Source organism: Phyllobates terribilis, unplaced genomic scaffold (assembly GCF_046119375.1).
Source record: "Phyllobates terribilis strain yellow unplaced genomic scaffold, ASM4611937v1 Scaffold_2__4_contigs__length_985480577, whole genome shotgun sequence".
Lineage (NCBI taxonomy): Eukaryota > Metazoa > Chordata > Amphibia > Anura > Dendrobatidae > Phyllobates > Phyllobates terribilis.
Genome location: NW_027362762.1, coordinates 968,080,050 through 968,100,980, shown reverse-complemented (window position 1 = coordinate 968,100,980; position 20,931 = coordinate 968,080,050).

Genomic DNA, 20,931 nt, shown 5'->3' with positions numbered 1-20,931 from the left:
CTAGGATTTCTCCTAAGTGTACCTGGTCCCAGGTTTTCGACTGAGTCCTCTCACCTAAGACATCAGGCAAGGGGAGTTCGGCTAAATCATCTGCTTCGGGTGCGCAGATGGCAGCTACCTCTTCAGGGCGCTCCCGGTAGGGCTTCAGCATATTCACGTGGAACGTGCGGATAACCCTGGGGTCGTCACAATCGGCGACATTGTAGGTGGTGTCGGCTATTTTCCTCACTACCCGATAAGGCCCCTGCCATGCGGCCTGGAATTTGTTCTGCCTAACCGGTTCTAGTACCAGGACCTTCTGTCCTATCTCGAAGGTGCGTTCTCTAGCCCTCTGATCGTACCATACGCGCTGGCGCCGTTGGGCTGCCTGCATGTTCACACGCACAGCCTGAGTCAACTCCTGCAGGCGGTCCCGGAGTTCCAGCACGAAGGGCACGATAGGGGTTCCTGCTTTGGTTTCCTCCCCTTCCCAGAGTTCTCTTACTAAGTCTAGGGGCCCCCTCTCCTGCCTCCCATATAACAGTTCAAATGGGGAGAACCCCGTAGATTCTTGGGGCACCTCCCGATAGGCGAACAGGAGGTGTGGCAAGAATTTCTCCCAGTCCCTGTAGGTCTGGGTGAACGTCCCAATGAGTTGTTTTAACGTTACATTAAAGCGCTCACACAACCCATTGGTTTGCGGGTGGTATGGGGCGCTTCTAATGGACTTTACACCACACAGTCTCCACAGTTGGCTGGTCACCTCTGCCGTAAATTGGGTGCCCTGATCCGAGATAATCTCGCGGGGAAATCCAACCCGTGAGAAAACCTGGAGCAGGGCAGCCGCCACCGTCTCTGCCAGTATGTTAGGTAAGGCAACCGCCTCTGGATACCGCGTGGCGTAATCTATCACTGTCAATATATACCTTTTCCCTGATGGACTGGGTTTGGCTAACGGCCCTATCAGACCGACCGCTACTCGGCTAAATGGCTCCTACACAATGGGAAGGGGGTGAAATTTGGCCTTGCAGCGATCTCCCCTCTTGCCAATGCGCTGGCAACTGTCACAGGTCTGGCAGTACTGACGAACATCATGGGATAACCCTGGCCAAAAGAAGTTTTGTGTCAGATGATGCCTGGTGCGGCTGACTCTGAGGTGCCCCGCCAAGGGTATGTCATGAGAGATTCCCAGCAACTCCTGCCTATACTTTTTGGGAACTACCAGCTGTCGTTTTACAATGAGGCTCGTCCCTGAGTGGGTTTGCTCTGTAACCCTGTAGAGGAGTCCCTGATGCCATATAAACTGTTCACCTTCCAGTACCCCTCTCCCCTCCTGTGCCTTCCCGCGATACCCCTGCAATGAGGGATCCTCTAGTACCTCCCTCCTAAATTCTGCTGGGGTGTCCCATGAAATGTGTCTGGCTATGGGAATACGCAAAGGGCTGTAGTGTCTTACCTGGGCCTCCTCCGAGTGTGATTCCGCCTCCGCAGCTCGAGCTTGTCTCCTGGTAGTCACAGGATATGTCTCAGCCTGGGGGGCGACCGAGAAGGAAGACAACATGGGCCCCAAGTCATTTCCCAGCAGGACATCTGCAGGCAAATCCTTCATCATGCTGACCTCGACAAGGCCATCCCCGACCCCCCAGTTCAGGTGAATCTTGGCCGTGGGCAGTCGATGTATGGCTCCCCCTGCTACACGGACCGCCACTGTCCGACCCGTCTTTTGGTCTTAGGCGAGATGCGACTTCACAAGGGTCAGAGTAGCTCCGGAATCTCTTAATCCCTGCTGCCGTTTCCCATTAATCCACACCGACTGTCGATGTTGTTGTCGATTATCCCCCTGGGCTGCCTGCGCAGGGTCCATTTCATGCAGCACTCCCTCTATCTCTTCCATCCCATAATAAGCCATAGCCAACGATGCCGGGTCGGCTTCGCCTTGGTAGCAGTGTACAGCGGCCCGGTTTTGGCCACTGGGTGCGCTGGGTCCGGTTGGGAAAGTGTCTCTGCAGGTGACCCAGCTGATGGCAGGTGTGGCATCGCACCCCAGGAGGACTCTGGTAGGCCGGGGTATTGGTGGGTCCCCCGCCAATCTTCTGTGGTTTAGGGGCCTCCAGACCCATGGGAGGGCCCCTTGAGACAGTTTTGGACCCTGACAATTGGGCCCTCCTGGCATCATAATGTTCATCGGACAGCCGTGCGGCCTCCTCAAGAGTCGTTGGTCCCGAAGCCATTCTTGCATCTCGGGAGTTAACCCAGTAAAGAATCGTTCTAACGCGATGAGCTGTAGGACGTCCTCCTTCGTGTCTGCTTTGCTACCTTGTACCCACTGTAGCAGTGACCGCCATAGTTTACAGGCCCATTCAGCGTGGGTACCCGCTTCCCGTTTTGTGGTTTTGCAGAACTTTTGACGGTATGCCTCTGGTGTTAGTGCATACCGGGCCAAGATCACTTCTTTGACTCGCTTATAGTCCATACAGTCCTTATCCGATACAGTGCGATAGGCATCCGCTGCCCGGCCTGTCAGCTTGCTGGCCAGAATCTGGACCCAATCCTCCGGCTCCACTTTATGAAGGGTACACTGCCGCTCAAAGTCCTGCAGAAAGCCATCAATGTCTTCCTCTGCCTCCCCCAACTGTCGGAAGGCATTGTATTGTATCTTTTTGTGGCTTACCCCTGCTGGTACCAGGGAGAAAGCCAGGGCTCCCCCTGCTCGCTGTATCTTCTCTCTCCGCTCCGCCATCTCCATCTTGGCTAGCTCTATCTTGGTCTGCTCTGCCATCTCCATCCTGGCTAGCTCCATCTGCTCTGCCCTCTCCATCTCCATCTTTTTATCCAGATCAGTACGCACATCAGCCATCACCTTATCTATGATCTGCACTGCTGGGTTGGGAGCATAAAGTGCCAGTCTGCTCTTTACCTCCCTCTGGAATTCAGTCTCTTCCACGTTCCCGTTGGAGGTTGTTGCGTTGTCGAGCTCCATAATGGCTGCTATCAAATCCACTTTTGTTTTGTTGCTGGCGGTTAACACTTGAGCTTCCACAAGGTCCTTCAACGTATTCATCTTTAGCTTCTGGTAGATGTCTTCCATTCAGTCCTTGGTTCCTGAAGAAGATGGACCGTATCCCACCGCTGCCACCAGTGTGACAGGAGCTAGTTACCCCATCCGCAGATGTCCAATCTTCTTCTGCAGGCCCCTGACATGGAAAGGCTTCTCTTACACTGGGATATATAAAATATGACTATCGCACAGTGTCTCCAAGATGAACTTAACTTTTATTCTCACAAGCAGGTTTTATAGAGAATCACACAGGCTATTTTTAGCACCCATTGTTCTCACCAAATAATACCCACAGTAGGCTCCCAGACAGCAGTTATGCAACAACCCATTAATCAGCACATTGTCTGTTTGCCACTGCTAAGTGAGCACAAGAAGGTGGGGGCCAGGAGTGCTTCGGTCACATCACAGAATGTCCAACAATATGCGATCCACAATATTCACCCCACTTTATAACATTATGTCCCATTAGCTGCATAGGCGCTACGACAACCCCCATGTGGCAAAATCCTGGAGTACGGGGTTGATCCGTCACAATTGTCCTCCATTTAAAATGGGCAAGTTGCGTGGCAAGGGATGGTGAAGTGGACGTGATGGTGATGGTGCATGCAGGGGCCGAGGACGTGGCCATGGGCAAGCAGAAATTGTGCTACAACAAAGACCCACATCTTGTCGCTCTACTTTCCTGTCCCGATTACTAGGGGACCGCAGTACACCACTTTTGAACCAAGAGCAGTGCCAAAAGGTTGTTGATTGGATAGCAGACCACCACCCTGTCTTCCACACGGTCAAGTCTCAGTAGCCGTGAGTCTGGACCGCATATTCCTCACCCTGATCCTCCTTCCTCCCACCATGTCGAGTGCCCTGAGACAACTGATCCCACACTTGGACACTCAGAAGAGCTTTTCACTTTTCCATTTGTAGATTCGGCCACTTCAAGCGAGTCAAGAGGAGAATCCGTGTAGCGATGCCCAAATATTTGAGCAGCCACGGTCACACGAAGGCAACGGTGGGAAATTGCAAATATTGCCGCAAGAGGTGGATGATGATGTTGAGACAAAATTGACAGAAAGTCAGGAGGAGGACCAGGGTGCGGAAGTGGAAGACGAAGTGGTGGATGATATAGTAACTGACCCAACATTGTGGTGGCCGCAGACACAAAGCGGGAAAGCGTTCCTCGTAACGCCAATGGAAGTTGCCAGTACAACTGTTAGGTCTTCCCGAGTCTGGTTGTTTTTTAAAGACTCTGTAGATAACCCCAAAAAGGCCATTTGCCCCACCTGCCAAGCCAGCATCAGCAGGGGTAGCAAAACTAGCAGCCTGACCACCACCAGCATGATCAGGCATATGGCAGCAAAGCACCCGACTAAGTGGGCCGAACCCCAGGGTCCAACAACAGTGTCTGTGGGTGACATCACTGCTTCCTCCACTGTTGTGCGTGCACGCCAATCCCCTGTCCATGGCACATGCCAAGATGCCTCCCGCCTTGCACGTGTCGTTGCACACTCTAAACTAGCAGCATCAGCAATCATGTCCACGTCCTTGTCCCAGCGCAGCGTTCAGTTGTCTCTACCCCAGTCCTTGGAACGCAAGTGCAAATACGCAGCCAACGCCCCACAGGACGCACTACTAAATTCGCACATTTTGCGAATGCTTGCAGTCAAAATGTTGCCTTTTAGGCTCATGGAGACAGAAGCTTTCCACAACCTGATGGCGGCGGCCATCTCTGGGTACTCGGTCCCCAGCTGCCACTATTTCTCCCGGTGTGCCGTCCCCTCATTACACAAGCACGTGTCCCACAACATTAGCCGTGCCCTCAACAACGCAGTTACTGGGAAAGTCCACCTAACAATGGGCATGTGTCAAGGGCTTGTGGGCAGGGATGGTACTTCTCACTGACAGCACACTGGGTTAATATAGTGGAAGGCGGGACCCAGTCGGACCTTGGGACGCAACACGTCCTCTCGACGCCGAGGACTGCGGGCCCTGGGTCAATCAGGGTTGCCCCCACATTCTACAGCTCCTGTCCCTCCTCCATCTCCTCCTCTTCAGCCTCCATCTCTGAAATGACCACATCAGTCGCAAGCTGGAATCACTGCAGCACTGCTTCCGCCAAGCGGCAACAGGCTGTACTGAAGCTAATATGCTTAGGTGACAAACCTCACAACGCTGAAGAGTTGTGGACAGCTCTGAAAGAGCAGGCAGATCTATGTCTGACACCTCTGACCCTATAGCCAGGCATGGTCGTGTGTGACAATGGCCGGAACCTGGTGGCAGCTTTGAGGCGAGGTGAGCTCACACACGTACCATGCCTGGTCCATGTGCTTAACCTCGTGGTTCTGCAGTTTCTCAAAACCTACCCGAATCTGCTTGTCAAAGTACGCCGTCTGTGTGCCCACTTTAGAAAGTCAGCTACAGCTTCCACCACCCTTGCCGTGCTTCAGCAGCGTTTGCAGCTTCCAGCTCACCAACTAATCTGCGATGTCCCCACGCTTTGGAACTCTACATTGCAGATGTTGGGAAGGATTTGTGAGCATAAGAGGGCAGTTGTTGACTACCAGCATCAACAAGGTCATCGGTATTCAGTTCAGACTCCACACATAAGACCTCAGGAGTGGACATGGATGTCAGACATATGTACCATCCTCCAAAACTTTGAGGACTCCACAAGATGGTGAGCGGCGATGACGCCATAATTAGCGTCACCATCCCGCTTCTCTGTCTTCTGAAACGCTCTCTGCTCACAATTAAAGAGGATGCATTGCAGGCGGAGCACGATGAGATGGAGCAAAGAACCATACAGGGTGATTCCACACAGCCCAGCCTCATCTCATCCCAACGTGGATTGGGTGACAATGAGGAAGAGGAGGAGGAGGAAGAACAGGAGCTAGTTTCCAGCGCTATAGACGGTACTACCAGCACAACTGTCATACCGTCTGTTCAGCATAGATGGCCTGAGGACAGGGAGGAGAAGCAGGATGAGGAGGAGAGCATGAACTGTCGTCCTTTTGGTGAGGACATGGAAGTCTTGCCTGTTAGCAGTCTGGCACACATGGCTGAGTTTATGTTACGCTGCCTTTCCCGTGACCCTCGCGTTGTCCAAATTTTGGGTGACAGTCATTACTGGTTGATGACACTTCTTGATGACTAGGAGTACAGGCGAGAAAGTCCAAAATGCAATCCAGCAGAGGCAGGGGAACACTGTCAAAGTTCTGGGAGAGTTTTCTCAGACCCTCCCATCACACAGGCCCTGAGGCGCAGGGTACTCTCCCAAGGAGGGAAAAGTTTGGGAAGATGCTGAGGGAGTACCTTGCCGACCGTACCAACATCCTCTGTGATTCCTCTGTGCTTTATAATTATTGGGTATCCAAGCTGGACACATGGCATGAACTGGCTCTCTACGCCTTGGAGGTCCTGCCCTGCCGATAGCGTTTTGTCAGAGTGGGTTTTTAGTGCCGCTGGTGGAATTATAACTGATAGGCGCATCCGCCTGTCAACTGAAAATGCTGACAGGCTGACTCTTATAAAAATGAGCAAGGGCTGGATTGGGCCAGATTTCTCAACACCACCGAATGATAGCAGCGTAACATAAACTCAAATACAGTGTTTTTTTTGGGAGATCTAACTCTATTCACATGCACCTCTGTCTTCATACCCAGACATGGGTATACACTTTCTGATTTTGTCTATTTGCTCTTGTCCTCCTCCTTCTCCTCATCCTCATCCTCCACATCCTCCTCCATATCACCACCATATCACCATATCTACGTCTTTTGCAAGGGACATTAGAGTTCCTCCAAATTTTTGGCTGCCATTGCATTCAATGCATAGTCAAACAGTAAGGGAGACTTACTTCCTAATAATGGGAACATTGTTTTCTGGAGGCCCTCCGACCTCTATGTCTCTTGCAAGGAGCATTGGGGTGGGGTGCCTCCAAATTTTTGGCAGCCATTGCATTCACTTCATAGGCAAACAGTATGAGAGACCCACTTCCTAATAATGTCTCTTGCAAGGGACACTGGAGTTCCTCCACATTTTTGGCAGCCATTGCATTCACTCCATAGGCAAACAGTATGGGAGACCCACTCCTTTTTAATGGGAACATGCCATACTCGTTACTGTAGCCCAGCTCCATGTGTCTTTTTAAATTGTTAGTGGGATTTTTTCCTAAATTTTGGCAGCTGCTGGACTCACTGCATACCCTATAACTGTATAGCAGACCCTCTCCTTTCTAATGGGAACATGTCGTTACTGTGGCCCAGCTCTATGTGTGCTTAAATTGTTAGTGGGGTTTTTCCCAAATTTTGGCAACCCTTGCAGTCAGAGCATGGGCATTACCACTATAGGAGACCCGCTCCTTTATAATGGGAACAATTTTTTTACTGAGACCCTTCTCTATGTCTCTTCAAAGGGGTATTGGGTTGCGTCCAAATTTTTGGCAGCCCTTGCAGTCACTGCATACGCAGTAACAGTATAGGAGACCCACTCTTTAATAATGGGAACAACATAGCATAGCCGACTGCTGGCCCTTTAAGAATAGTAAGGCTGTAAAAATAGCGTTTGTGACTTTCAGAGTCTCTCCTTCATAAATGAAACAGGATGTGTCTGATGATGTGTCACACAGCACATGGCCAGATAAGGTTGTAAAATGTTAAAATGACATTTCCCGGTGAATGCGTTTGTCACGGTTGAAAGCAATACAAAAGTGCAAAAACGCATCAAAAATGCTACGTGTGAACATAGCCCAAGTTGTGGAGGAGTATTTTTGGTTTTGGTTATTTATTTTACCTTATATACAAGTCATTATCCTGGAAAGGATGTTCCTTGACATATTTCCCAGGAAAATCCATTTTGGTTTAGTTTCTGTATGTTTTATTGTGAGTCCGTAAAAGTGGCGCAATACCTCTGACAACGTTGCTGACAGCAGTGATCTGGGAGTCAGAAATGCTTCTAGGGGTCTTCCCCATGCTGTCCCCATGTCATTTGAGCACTGTTCCCATCGATTTGGGCAATTTTTAGGCCCTCTGCTGACCACCGGGGGGGGGGTGGGCACCGGAAAAATGCTTGAGTTTCCCATAGACTTACATTGGGCTCGTTACTCGGACCGAGCACCCGAGTATTCCAATGTGCTCGACCCGAGCAACGAGTACCCGAGCATTTTAGTGCTCGACCATCACTAGTGGTTAGTTTTACAGTAATACCACAGTAAAGACAATCAGGATATCAGCAAGCTGATATTTAGATGATATAATCCCGGCACAGATATATTAAGGACAATATAGAGGATAAGAACATATAAACACCATCCCCTTATCTGTTCATGTAGCATATCATGGAGAAGTAAAGGGATTGAAAGGAGCTGTGTGAACAATGTTCACACAGCATCTCTGCATACAGTACTAACACACCTAATAACCAAATGTCCAGCAATGGATAGAAGACTGCAGGATGTTACCCCGCGTGTATCGCCGCTATGAATGCGATTTCATCACAGGCAAATGCTGCAAGGAGCCCTCGGCTCATATCCTTTATATATAATACTAATATTTTTTTCTGTATCTTTATTTACATTTTTTTTTATATTTATATAGTTGACATTACTTATCACTTTCATTACATAGGTTCTTTTTCTTAGAATGTGCTTATTCGGGTATCAGCAGCAGTTACTGTGCCGATGTTACGGATCTTTTCCTCTTCTTTGGGGCCATACTTATACTTAAATGCCATCTAGTGGTTAAACTTTACCATTAAAACCATTTATACACTGTGTTTCAAATTATTATGCAAATAATATTTTCTCAGATTTTCCCAAATTCCCTATATGAATTGCAGTCATTGTAATTTTCCAGTCAAATAACTATTAGAGTACAATTGAAAGGTTTTTGTACAAACTGCCTATGATAACAGGATATTTTTAAAAAAATAAAAAACTCAAACTGCACTCAAAATGCATGTTCCAAATTATTATGCACAGTAGAGTTTTCAACCTTTTCATTTTAATAAAGAACAAAAAAATGGTCATTTTTGAAATTATAAGCATTAGCAGGTTATTACAAACTGAAATCAAACAGTTTTTAACTCAAAACTTTATTCTAGGTGATGTTACATTTGCACATAGGACCCCTTGTTCGAAAGGAGCTTCTGAACTCTCTCGTCCATTGAATCTGTCAGGTTTTGGAAGGTTTCTGCTTCAATTATTTTGCATGAGGACAGAATTTATCTAATTTATACAATGTGATTTTCTTGATTTTTTTTGGGATATTCTATCTCTCAATGTTAAAAATAACCTACCCTTAAAATTATAGACTGTTCATGTCTTTGTCAAGTGGGCAAACTTACAAAACAGCAATGGATCAAATACTTATTTCCTTCACTGTATGTCTTCCTCCCTTTAGGACCCAGCAGTGACCTCCACCTTCTGATGCTGATTGACACACCCTTGCTTGGTACTTAAAAACTCTCAGTTTGTCCAGAGAGTCTCTGATGGTAGTTCTATATCCATCTGTGCAGTCGTGGAGTACTAGCAGTCGGCTAGTCTCGTCTTTGGTGCCCTTGGAGGAGAGTTGGCATTATCTCTTTGGTGTCTGCTCAAGCTATGTGTATCCCTTTTGTTTGTTTACCTTGTCTTTAGATTGTAGTGGGGCCTGACTAGTGCTCACCCCGTCCCCTCCCTATCTAGGGCCTAGCTCTAGGGACATTCAGGGTTTAGGTTCCTGCTCGGCGATAGGTGCAGAACCTATATAGAGACGACAGTGTAGTCAGGGTGATATTAGATCTGCCTAGGGGTCTCCACTCCCCCTTTCCCTAGTTGTTGAGCTCCCTTCCCCCTCTTCCCATCGTTGTACATTTATTCCTTTCCTCACCGTGCGTGACAATATATTTGCTTTTATAAACAGAATTGATAATATATTATTTTTTTCAATTAACAAAGTGTAGAGTAAAGTTTGATGGATACTTTATTTTTATTAATAATAGGATAGAAGGATAAGGGAGGGAGAAAACCAGGAACCAAATGAATAGACAAAATCATAGTACGGAGGACAGCCGGGGTCAGATACCAGGTGATCAGTGACAGCCGGGGTCAGATACCAGGTGATCAGTGACAGCCGGGGGCAGATAAAAGGTGATCAGTGACAGCCGGGGTGAGATACCAGGTGATCAGTGACAGCTGGGGTCAGATACCAGGTGATCAGTGACAGCCGGGGTCAGATACCAGGTGATCAGTGACAGCTGGGGTCAGATACCAGGTGATCAGTGACAGCCGGGGTCAGATACCAGGTGATCAGTGACAGCCGGGGTCAGATACCAGGTGATCAGTGACAGCCGGGGTCAGATACCCGGAGATCAGTGACAGCCGGGGTCAGATACCCGGTGATCAGTGACAGCCGGGGTCAGATACCAGGTGATCAGTGACAGCCGGGGTCAGATATCAGGTGATCAGTGACAGCTGGGGTCAGATACCAGGTGATCAGTGACAGCCGGGGTCAGATACCAGGTGATCAGTGACAGCCGGGGTCAGATATCAGGTGATCAGTGACAGCCGGGGTCAGATACCAGGTGATCAGTGACAGCCGGGGTCAGATACCCGGTGATCAGTGTCAGCCGGGATCGGATACCAGGTGATCAGTGGCTGCCGGGGTCAGATACCAGGTGATCAGTATGAATACCGCGGAGTCTGGTGACAGAGGCCGTACATGTCCGGGTGGAGATGTGACAGTCAGAAGGCCACAGGTGGATGGTGAAGGTCCTTCTGTACAGCTCCAGCAGTGATGGTGGATCTGGTGACAGTCAGAAGGCCACAGGTGGATGGTGAAGGTTCTTCTGTACAGCTCCAGCAGTGATGGTGGATCTGGTGACAGTCAGAAGGCCACAGGTGGATGGTGAAGGTCCTTCTGTACAGCTCCAGCAGTGATGGTGGATCTGGTGACAGTCAGAAGGCCACAGGTGGATGGTGAAGGTCCTTCTATAAAGCTCCAGCAGTGATGGTGGATCTGGTGACAGTCAGAAGGCCACAGGTGGATGGTGAAGGTCCTTCTATAAAGCTCCAGCAGTGATGGTGGTTCTGGTGACAGTCAGAAGGCCACAGGTGGATGGTGAAGGTCCTTCTATAAAGCTCCAGCAGTGATGGTGGATCTGGTGACAGTCAGAAGGCCACAGGTGGATGGTGAAGGTCCTTTTATAAAGCTCCAGCAGTGATGGTGGATCTGGTGACAGTCAGAAGGCCACAGGTGGATGGTGAAGGTCCTTCTATAAAGCTCCAGCAGTGATGGTGGATCTGGTGACAGTCAGAAGGCCACAGGTGGATGGTGAAGGTCCTTCTGTACAGCTCCAGCAGTGATGGTGGATCTGCTGGACTTCAGGGAGCTGGATGTGGAGGTCTCCCGTCTTTTAGATGACACTAGGGGCACAGTGACAACACGTAAATACGCGCGCAGCCCTGGATAATCCTCGCCGGCAGGATGATAAGATCCGGCGGAAGATGGAACCTATGACAAGAGAAGGAAATCTAGTGTCAGTGATGGGACTCCATATGACATGATCCTACTGTGCGGTCACTGTGGCCGGACGGCAGAGGAATCTCATCACACAGAGGTCAGGGGTCATCGTCAGCCATCATACATGTGACAATCCCATCAACGGAAGAGGACATCGACTCCACATGAATTCTCCTCACTGGCGACTTCACACAACATGGAGATGATCCTCACACTTACCTTTTCTCTTTTTCCCCTTTTTTACATTCTCTGAGTTTTGTTCTTCGTTACTCGGATTTTTTGCAGATTTTCTTTCCTCTTCAGCTGGAAATTCTGATGAGAAAGTAAAAGACAACAACTGACTAAGGAGATATTGTTCTGGGGTCTGCATTGTATCTGTAGCGCCGGCGTCCCTGCCCTCTGCTAGGCAGGGACGCTGTTCCCCTCACCTCTCTGCTCCGTGCCCGGCGTCCTCCTCCCCGGCCACTGTGCTTAGGGCGCGCGCTCTCCCTCCCTCTTAAAGGGGCCGCGCGCGCCGTCCTAAGGAGTCCCCGGCCAATGGCCGGAGGACTTCACCATATATAAGGCACCTCCTCCAAAATGGAGGTGCCCGAGCAATGTTGTTGCACTGTTCACTACTCTGCTTCAGCCCTCAGGTCCCGTTGCCAGTTACCTGCCAGATACCTGCCAGATTCCTGCCAGCTTGCTGTCTTATTCCTGCCTGATTATCTGCTACCTGCCTGCTAGTCTGAGGTCCGACGGTCTGCCTTACTACTCCTGTCAGTCTGTCTAAGGACCAGCTTGCCTGCTCACCTGGGAGCGCACTCCAGCCACCTGCCTGCTTGCCTGAGGTCCGACGGTCTGCCTTCCAACTCCTGTCAGTCTGTCTATGGACCAGCTTGCCTGCTCACCTGGGAGCACACATCTGCTACCTGCTTGCTAGCCTACCTGGAGGCTCCGCCGTCACGTGCTGTGACCACCTGCCTGTCCAGTGACTCCTGCCCGCTCACCTGGGAGCGCTCATCTGCTGCCTGTCTGCTAGCCTACCTGGAGGCTCTGCCGTCACGTGCTGTGACCACCCGCCTGTCCAGAGACTTCTGCCCGCTCACCTGGGAGCGCTCTTCTGCCGCCTGTCTGTTGGTCTTCCTGGAGGCTCCGCCGTCACATGCTGTGACCACCCGTTCATCCAGAGACTCTCGCCTGCTCACCTGGGAGCTCACGTCTATCATCAGCCGCCACAGGTCGTACCAACCCTTTACCCAGAGACTGCCCCGGTCACTTGCCGTGACCATCTGCCCGTTCATCCAGAGACTGCCCCGGTCACTTGCCGTGATCATCTGCCCGTTCATTCAGAGACTGCCCCGGTCACTTGCCGTGACCATCTGCCCGTTCATTCAGAGACTGCCCCGGTCACTTGCCGTGACCTCCAGCCCGTTCACTCAGAGACTGTCCCGGTCACCTGCTGTGACTTCCTGCCCGTCTTCCCTGGTCGCCACCCGCTCCCTTACAAGGACCGCCCCCTTGTATAGTAGCTCAGAGGTTCCGCCTCCCAGACCCGTTACAGTTTGCTCGGGCCATGGAACCCGGTGGCACCCAAGCTCCCTCGCTCTCGGACCTGTGTCATGAACTGTCCCGTCAAAGGTCCCAACAGGAGTCCATCCTGGGTCACCTGCGAAATGTCAATACTCGCCTGGACACTCTGACTGCTCCACCAGCAACCTCCGCCAGTGCCATGTCTCGCAATCCGGCAGCTCCGCTGCCCACCAATACTATGGTATCCTACCCCGGACCCCGGCTTTCTGCACCTCCTCGCTTCGGAGGCGACTCCGCCCAGGCTCGGGGCTTCATAAATCAGTGCACCCTGCACTTTGAACTATTGTCCCACCAGTTTAACTCCGACCGAGCCAAAATTGCATTCATCATGTCCCATCTCACCGGGGAGGCCCTGGCCTGGCTAAATCCTCTATGGGAGAGAGGAGACCCCCTGGTGTCCAACTTGCCTGCTTTTCTCACGGCTTTCCGGAAAGTCTTCGACGAACCCGGACGGAAGACCTCATCCGCATCATCTCTGCTACGCCTCCGTCAGGGAAGTCTCACCGTGGGCCAATATGCCATACGGTTCCGTACCCTTGCCTCGGAGCTGGCCTGGGATAACGACGCTCTGGTATCCGTCTTCTGGGAGGGTCTGTCCGGCCGTATTAAAGATGAACTTGCCGGTCGGGACATCCCTACCACTCTCGATGACCTAATAACTCTTGCCACCCGGATTGACCTACGGTTCCAGGAGCGTGCCAAAGAGGTCACCCGTGAGAGGAGGTTACCACGTCTAGCTCCTACTTTTCAGAAACCCGTCACTCCCTCCGTCTCTACCCAGGTACACTCTCCTGAGCCTATGCAGGTCGACCAGACCAAGATGGTCAAAACCCGTCAGGACTTACGCCGTGCCGAGGGGAGCTGCTTCTACTGTGGCAGTAAGGAGCACCGGATCCGTACCTGCCCGGAGAGGTCGGGAAACGCCTGTGTCTAGGTTCGCTCAGAGAGGTCGACCTAGACAAGAATAAATCCTCTCCATCTCTGCTGTTGTCAGTCTCAATCGTCTGCGGGGAGAACCGTTATTTCGAACTAGCCCAACTTGACTCTGGAGCAGCCGGGAATCTTATTTCACAGTCCCTGGTAGAGAAATACCGCATCCCCACCAAACCTCTGGCTGTACCCTTGTCTGTTGCTGCCGTGGATGGGGGTCTCTTACCACGCCCCATCCAACTCATCACCGAATCCATTACTCTGCAGGTGGGAATGCTGCATTCTGAGAGTATCTCCTTTCATGTTCTGCCTGGACTCTCCCACGCCCTCTTGCTAGGCCTACCTTGGCTCCAGAGACATGCACCCGTGCTTGACTGGCAGACCGGAGAAGTCCTTCGCTGGGGACAGGACTGCCATAAGACCTGTCTGGTTCCCGTCCATCCCGTCCGTCCTTCTCCTACCCCAGCTAATCTACCTGGACTTCCGATTCCTTATTGGTCTTATGCTGATGTCTTTAATAAAAAGGAAGCAGAGACACTACCCCTTCATAGACCATACGACTGCCCTATCGACCTGTTACCTGGTACTACTCCTCCCCGTGGGCGTATTTATCCATTATCCGCTGCAGAGACCCGGTCGATGTCCGAATATATTGAGGAGAATCTGGCCAGGGGATTCATCCGGAAATCTACCTCCCCGGTGGGAGCAGGCTTCTTTTTCGTCAAAAAAAAGGACGGCTCTCTCTTTCCCTGTATAGACTATAGAGGCCTTAACCAGATCACGGTGAAGAATAAGTACCCCCTTCCGCTCATTCCGGAGTTATTTGATCGTCTGAGGGGGGCTAGAATCTTCACCAAACTGGACCTCCGTGGGGCGTACAACCTGGTTCGTATCCGTCAGGGGGATGAATGGAAGACGGCATTCAACACCCGGGACGGCCACTATGAATATCTGGTAATGCCCTTTGGTCTCTGTAACGCTCCTGCCGTCTTTCAAGAGTTGGTCAATGACATCTTCCGGGACCTTCTCTACTCCTGCGTAGTGGTGTACCTGGACGACATCTTGGTCTTCTCTCCGGATCTCCAGACTCACCGGAGGGACGTTCGTCAGGTCCTGCTCAGGCTCAGGCAGAATCACCTCTTCGCTAAATACGAGAAGTGCCTCTTTGAGCAGACCTCGCTTCCGTTTTTGGGCTACATTATTTCTCAGACCGGCCTACGAATGGATCCAGAGAAACTGTCTGCCATCGAGAAATGGCCTCGACCGGAGGGGTTGAAGGCCATTCAGCGGTTCCTGGGCTTCGCTAACTACTACCGCCTCTTCATACCACACTTCTCTTCCCGGACTGCCCCAATTTCCGCGCTCACCCGTAAGGGTACTAATCCCAAAGAGTGGCCGCCCGAAGCAGAGGAGGCCTTTCTTTCCCTAAAACAGGCCTTCTCTTCCGCCCCGGTGCTGCATCGCCCAGACGGCAACAAGCAGTTCTTCCTGGAAGTTGACGCCTCCTCCTCTGGAGCCGGAGCGGTACTTACTCAAAAATCATCTTCCGGGAGAATGGTAACTTGTGGCTTCTTCTCCAAACTCTTCTCCTCTTCTGAGCGCAACTATTCCATAGGAGACCGAGAGTTATTGGCCATCAAGCTGGCGTTGGAGGAGTGGCGTTACCTACTCGAGGGGGCTCTTCACCCGGTAATAATTTACACTGACCACAAGAACTTGGCTTACCTCCAGCATGCCCAGAGACTTAACCAGCGCCAAGCCCGGTGGTCCTTGTTTTTTGCTCGCTTTGATTTTGTTCTTCATTTTCGCCCGGCTGACAAAAACGTCAAAGCAGACGCCTTGTCCCGATCCTTTCTGGTGTCCGATCTCGAGGAAGAACCTAAACATATCATCGATCCCGCCAGAGTAATGCAGGTGGCTCCCGTGAGTCTAAATCGTCTCCCTCCCGGTAAGACGTTTGTTTCAGTACCTGATCGGAAGAAGATCCTACACTGGGGCCATTCGTCTAAACTAGCTGGCCACGCCGGTCAGAAAAAGACCCTCCAGCTTATTGCCCGGCACTACTGGTGGCCTACCCTGCACAAGGACGTAATAGACTTTGTTTCTGCCTGTGTGTCCTGCGCCCGCAACAAAGTCCCGAGACATCTGCCAGCCGGTCGCCTCCTTCCGCTTCCTGTGCCTGCTGCCCCCTGGCAGCATATTGCTATGGACTTCACAACTGATCTCCCCGTCTCCGCCGGTTGTACGGTCATTTGGGTGGTCGCCAATCGCTTTTCCAAGATGGCTCACTTTATTCCCCTGCCAGCCCTCCCGTCTGCACCCGAGCTGGCTAAAGACTTTATCCGCCACATCTTCCGTCTTCATGGCCTGCCCCTCCACATCGTGTCGGATCGTGGGGTACAGTTCACCTCACGTTTCTGGAGAGCCACTTGTAAACTGCTAGACGTCACCCTGGACTTCTCTTCCGCTTACCACCCACAGTCCAATGGTCAAGTGGAGCGGATCAATCAGAACCTGACCAGTTACCTCCGGCACTTCGTTAATGCCCATCATTCAGACTGGGTGGATCTCCTACCATGGGCCGAGTTCTCTTATAACAATCACGAGAGCGAATCCTCCTCCAAATCCCCGTTTTTTGTAGTCTTCGGTCAGCATCCTCGGATTCCTTTTCCTGTCTCCACCTCTGTGGACAACCCGGCTGCGGAATCTCTCGTTAGCAAATTTTCCTCCATTTGGGAGAGTACCCGATCCGCACTCCTTCAGTCGTCCGAACGGATGAAAAGACACGCTGACAAAAAACGCCTGGATCCTCCACAATTTCGTCCTGGAGATAAAGTCTGGCTCTCATCTAAATATGTCCGACTCAAGATACCTTCTTACAAGTTAGGGCCTCGGTTCATCGGTCCTCTGGAGGTCATCAGTCAGATCAACCCGGTGGCCTATAAATTGAAACTCCCGGCCAACTTACGGATCCCTAACTCCTTCCATGTATCTCTCCTCAAACCTGTGGTACTTAACTCTTTTTCCAAGTCTACAGGTACGCCTCCTGCTCCGGTTTCTGCTGAGGATGAGTTTGAGGTAGAGAACATTCTTGCCACCAAAAGGGTAAGAGGAAAGACCTTTTTTCTAGTAGATTGGAAGGGGTTTGGTCCTGAGGAGAGAACGTGGGAGCCCCGGGAGAACATCCATGCCCCTCTTATCCTAGCTAAATTTCTGTCTGGCCTAAAAAAGGGGGGGCCTAAAGGGGGGGGTACTGTAGCGCCGGCGTCCCTGCCCTCTGCTAGGCAGGGACGCTGTTCCCCTCACCTCTCTGCTCCGTGCCCGGCGTCCTCCTCCCGCTCTGCTGGCAGCGCGCGCTCCTTCCCGGCCACTGTGCTTAGGGCGCGCGCGCGCGCTCTCCCTCCCTCTTAAAGGGGCCGCGCACGCCGTCCTAAGGAGTCCCCGGCCAATGGCCGGAGGACTTCACCATATATAAGGCACCTCCTCCAAAATGGAGGTGCCCGAGCAATGTTGTTGCACTGTTCACTACTCTGCTTCAGCCCTCAGGTCCCGTTGCCAGTTACCTGCCAGATACCTGCCAGATTCCTGCCAGCTTGCTGTCTTATTCCTGCCTAATTATCTGCTACCTGCCTGCTAGTCTGAGGTCCGACGGTCTGCCTTACTACTCCTGTCAGTCTGTCTAAGGACCAGCCTGTCCGCTCACCTGGGAGCGCACTCCAGCCACCTGTCTGCTAGTCTGAGGTCCGACGGTCTGCCTTCCAACTCCTGTCAGTCTGTCTATGGACCAGCTTGCCTGCTCACCTGGGAGCACACATCTGCTACCTGCTTGCTAGCCTACCTGGAGGCTCCGCCGTCACGTGCTGTGACCACCTGCCTGTCCAGTGACTCCTGCCCGCTCACCTGGGAGCGCTCATCTGCTGCCTGTCTGCTAGCCTACCTGGAGGCTCTGCCGTCACGTGCTGTGACCACCCGCCTGTCCAGAGACTTCTGCCCGCTCACCTGGGAGCGCTCTTCTGCCGCCTGTCTGTTGGTCTTCCTGGAGGCTCCGCCGTCACATGCTGTGACCACCCGTTCATCCAGAGACTCTCGCCTGCTCACCTGGGAGCTCACGTCTATCATCAGCCGCCACAGGTCGTACCAACCCTTTACCCAGAGACTGCCCCGGTCACTTGCCGTGACCATCTGCCCGTTCATCCAGAGACTGCCCCGGTCACTTGCCGTGACCATCTGCCCGTTCATCCAGAGACTGCCCCGGTCACTTGCCGTGACCTCCAGCCCGTTCACTCAGAGACTGTCCCGGTCACCTGCTGTGACTTCCTGCCCGTCTTCCCTGGTCGCCACCCGCTCCCTTACAAGGACCGCCCCCTTGTATAGTAGCTCAGAGGTTCCGCCTCCCAGACCCGTTACAGTATCTCTCCTGTATATAGTAGGATTGCTCTAGTCCTGTCCCCTATAGTCCTGATAATCTGATATCACATCATAGGGCAGAATGAGTCCTATATACCGGACATGACCTCGTCTGAGGGGCATTAGATGTGTCACTAATGCAGAGCAGTAAGCGCCCTGTGTGCCGCCATGTGGTGCACCCCTAATGAGCCATATTCTACTTTAGGAGCCGATGTCTCATTATAATGACAGAATCCATGAGAAAACTGTACAAAATGTGAGGAAATAGATCCAGTATGGGCCCATGGGCAACATAATTGGGATCCATGGAGCATGGGTAACATAGGAGACCTATTACAGGAAAACCATGTGCAAATATTTCACCCTTGATGGCAACATTCACGCTTCTGGTGTTATAGGCCCGAACATACCTGACAATGGGGACGAGGACGGCAAGCGGCTTATAGCATCGTCTCTGTCAGATTCAGGAAAAGATTCTTTCTGCCTGTTTGGAAGAAGAAACACGTGTAAATCACAAGTAAACTTCATATAAAAGGATTGTCTCACTAGAAGAACACCGACTGTAGCATCTAATAGGACATATGAAAGTCATAGTGGGGAAGGTCTGCAGCTTATATCTACCATGTATGGAGCAGAGCGGAAAACAACTACTAAGAATGGCCGGCATGTAATACTACATCCCTCCTGCAGTGAGCAGCACTAACAATGCATGACCGGCTGTAATTAAAGGCTGTTATCACCAGAGGTTTCTAAATGCAATAGCACAATGACCGCTGATCATGGGGCGGTGGATGCTGCATTTCATATTAGGGTACTTATGTCCTATATTTGGTGTTGTGCACATATATCAGCCTGGAGCTCCCAGTAATGACCCCATAATCTACTCACATTTCTGAGATGTTTGTGCCGGATGCTGGAGTACACTCTGGAGGAGACTTAGGATCCTCATGGTTCATCATCCTTTCTGGTGAGAATCACCAGCGCTGCGGCAGTCCACTGAGGCCGGTGAAAAGGCAGCTTGATGGTATTGCTCCCCACAGGTGGAGCTAGGCCTCAGGGCAGTGTATGATGAGGGGATGCAGGACAGGCGAGACCCAGCCGGGTCAGAGCAAGAACAGGGACGGACACGGTAGTCACTTCAGTACCTTTTACTGGTGGTAGTTCAGGCACTCCCCGGAGCACTGTAGGTTGAAGGGTGCATATCAGGATCCTCCCCAATGAGCGGGTGTAGGGCCTCCTGTTTCTTGCCTCTGCATAGTAAGTTTCTGACCTGCCTGAAGCTAGGCCTAACTTTATCTCTGTCCTGCACCGGCTGACGTTGTGGTAGGGCCTTCTCTTGGAGTGCACGCTCCCAGCTTATGGGGCATATGTGTCTCCTGGCTCTGTTACGTATCAGCTCTCTGGTGAACCTGGGACCTGTAGTTCTCCAGGGATTCCAGTTATGCCTTACTGGGTCGTAGAGATCCCGGTAAGCTCGGACCCGGTGTCCGGTATATGTTTCGGGGTGAGCTGGGTAAGCTCCTCAGCCCCCACTGCTACTCACTTTCCACTCGCCTTCAGCCACGCTCGGGCCCTCACTAGGCTACTCACAGTAACGGCAGCTTGCATCTCTTCACCGCTCTTACAGGCGTCGGCACACCTTGGGCTCACTTACTTGAGCTCCTGAGTCTAGACTGGGCTTCAGGACCGCTGGAGGCCTAGCTTGCCTACACAGCAACCTACGTGCTTCTCTGCACACACAGCTTTTCACTCTCTGTGCACTCCAGACTAACTGAGCTCGACTCTGTATTCAGGTCTGTACTTGCTGAACTCTCCAGAGGAACTGCTGAATCACCAGCTGCCTAGCTCCACCTTCCCTATTTATATCCCTAACGGGCTCCCTCTGCTGGTCTGAGGTGGACGGTGGAGATGTGTGAATGTTTATGAGGGCCTCTTGTGGAGGATTCCTTTAATGCACCCTTCTAGGATCTGTGGTACCAAGCGCAGCTGGGCGCCACAGGGTCCCGGGCAGCACTCTATCCTTACCTGAGAGTGAGATACCACACCTCTGGGTGAGATGCAGTACCTCTGTGGTGACTGAACCCGCAGGGGCGCCACAGTTATATAATGGGGGCAATGGGGCTAGATGTTCAACACCGGAGTGGGGAGCTAGATAATATAGACCATGGGCAATGAAGCTGAAAAAAATAAAATAATTCAATGATTAAGACATGTCTCCCAGTATTTCTTTCCATGTAATGTAAGTTTTCCAGTTTTTTTCCCTCCATATTTCCATGTCTTTTCATTGGCCCACATTGTCACGTCTCTAAAGGTTTCATCATTTGCTTCCCTGACTCAGATACTGAGAGGTTAAGATTAATTACAGTCTCATTAATAAAGATGCATTTATAGCTAATGAATAATGTGGATATCTCTTCCATCAGTCGTGTACGAGCAGCTTCTCTACCTTTCCCATCAGCCGCACCTGAGAAGTACAGGTGTAACCGGCTCCAA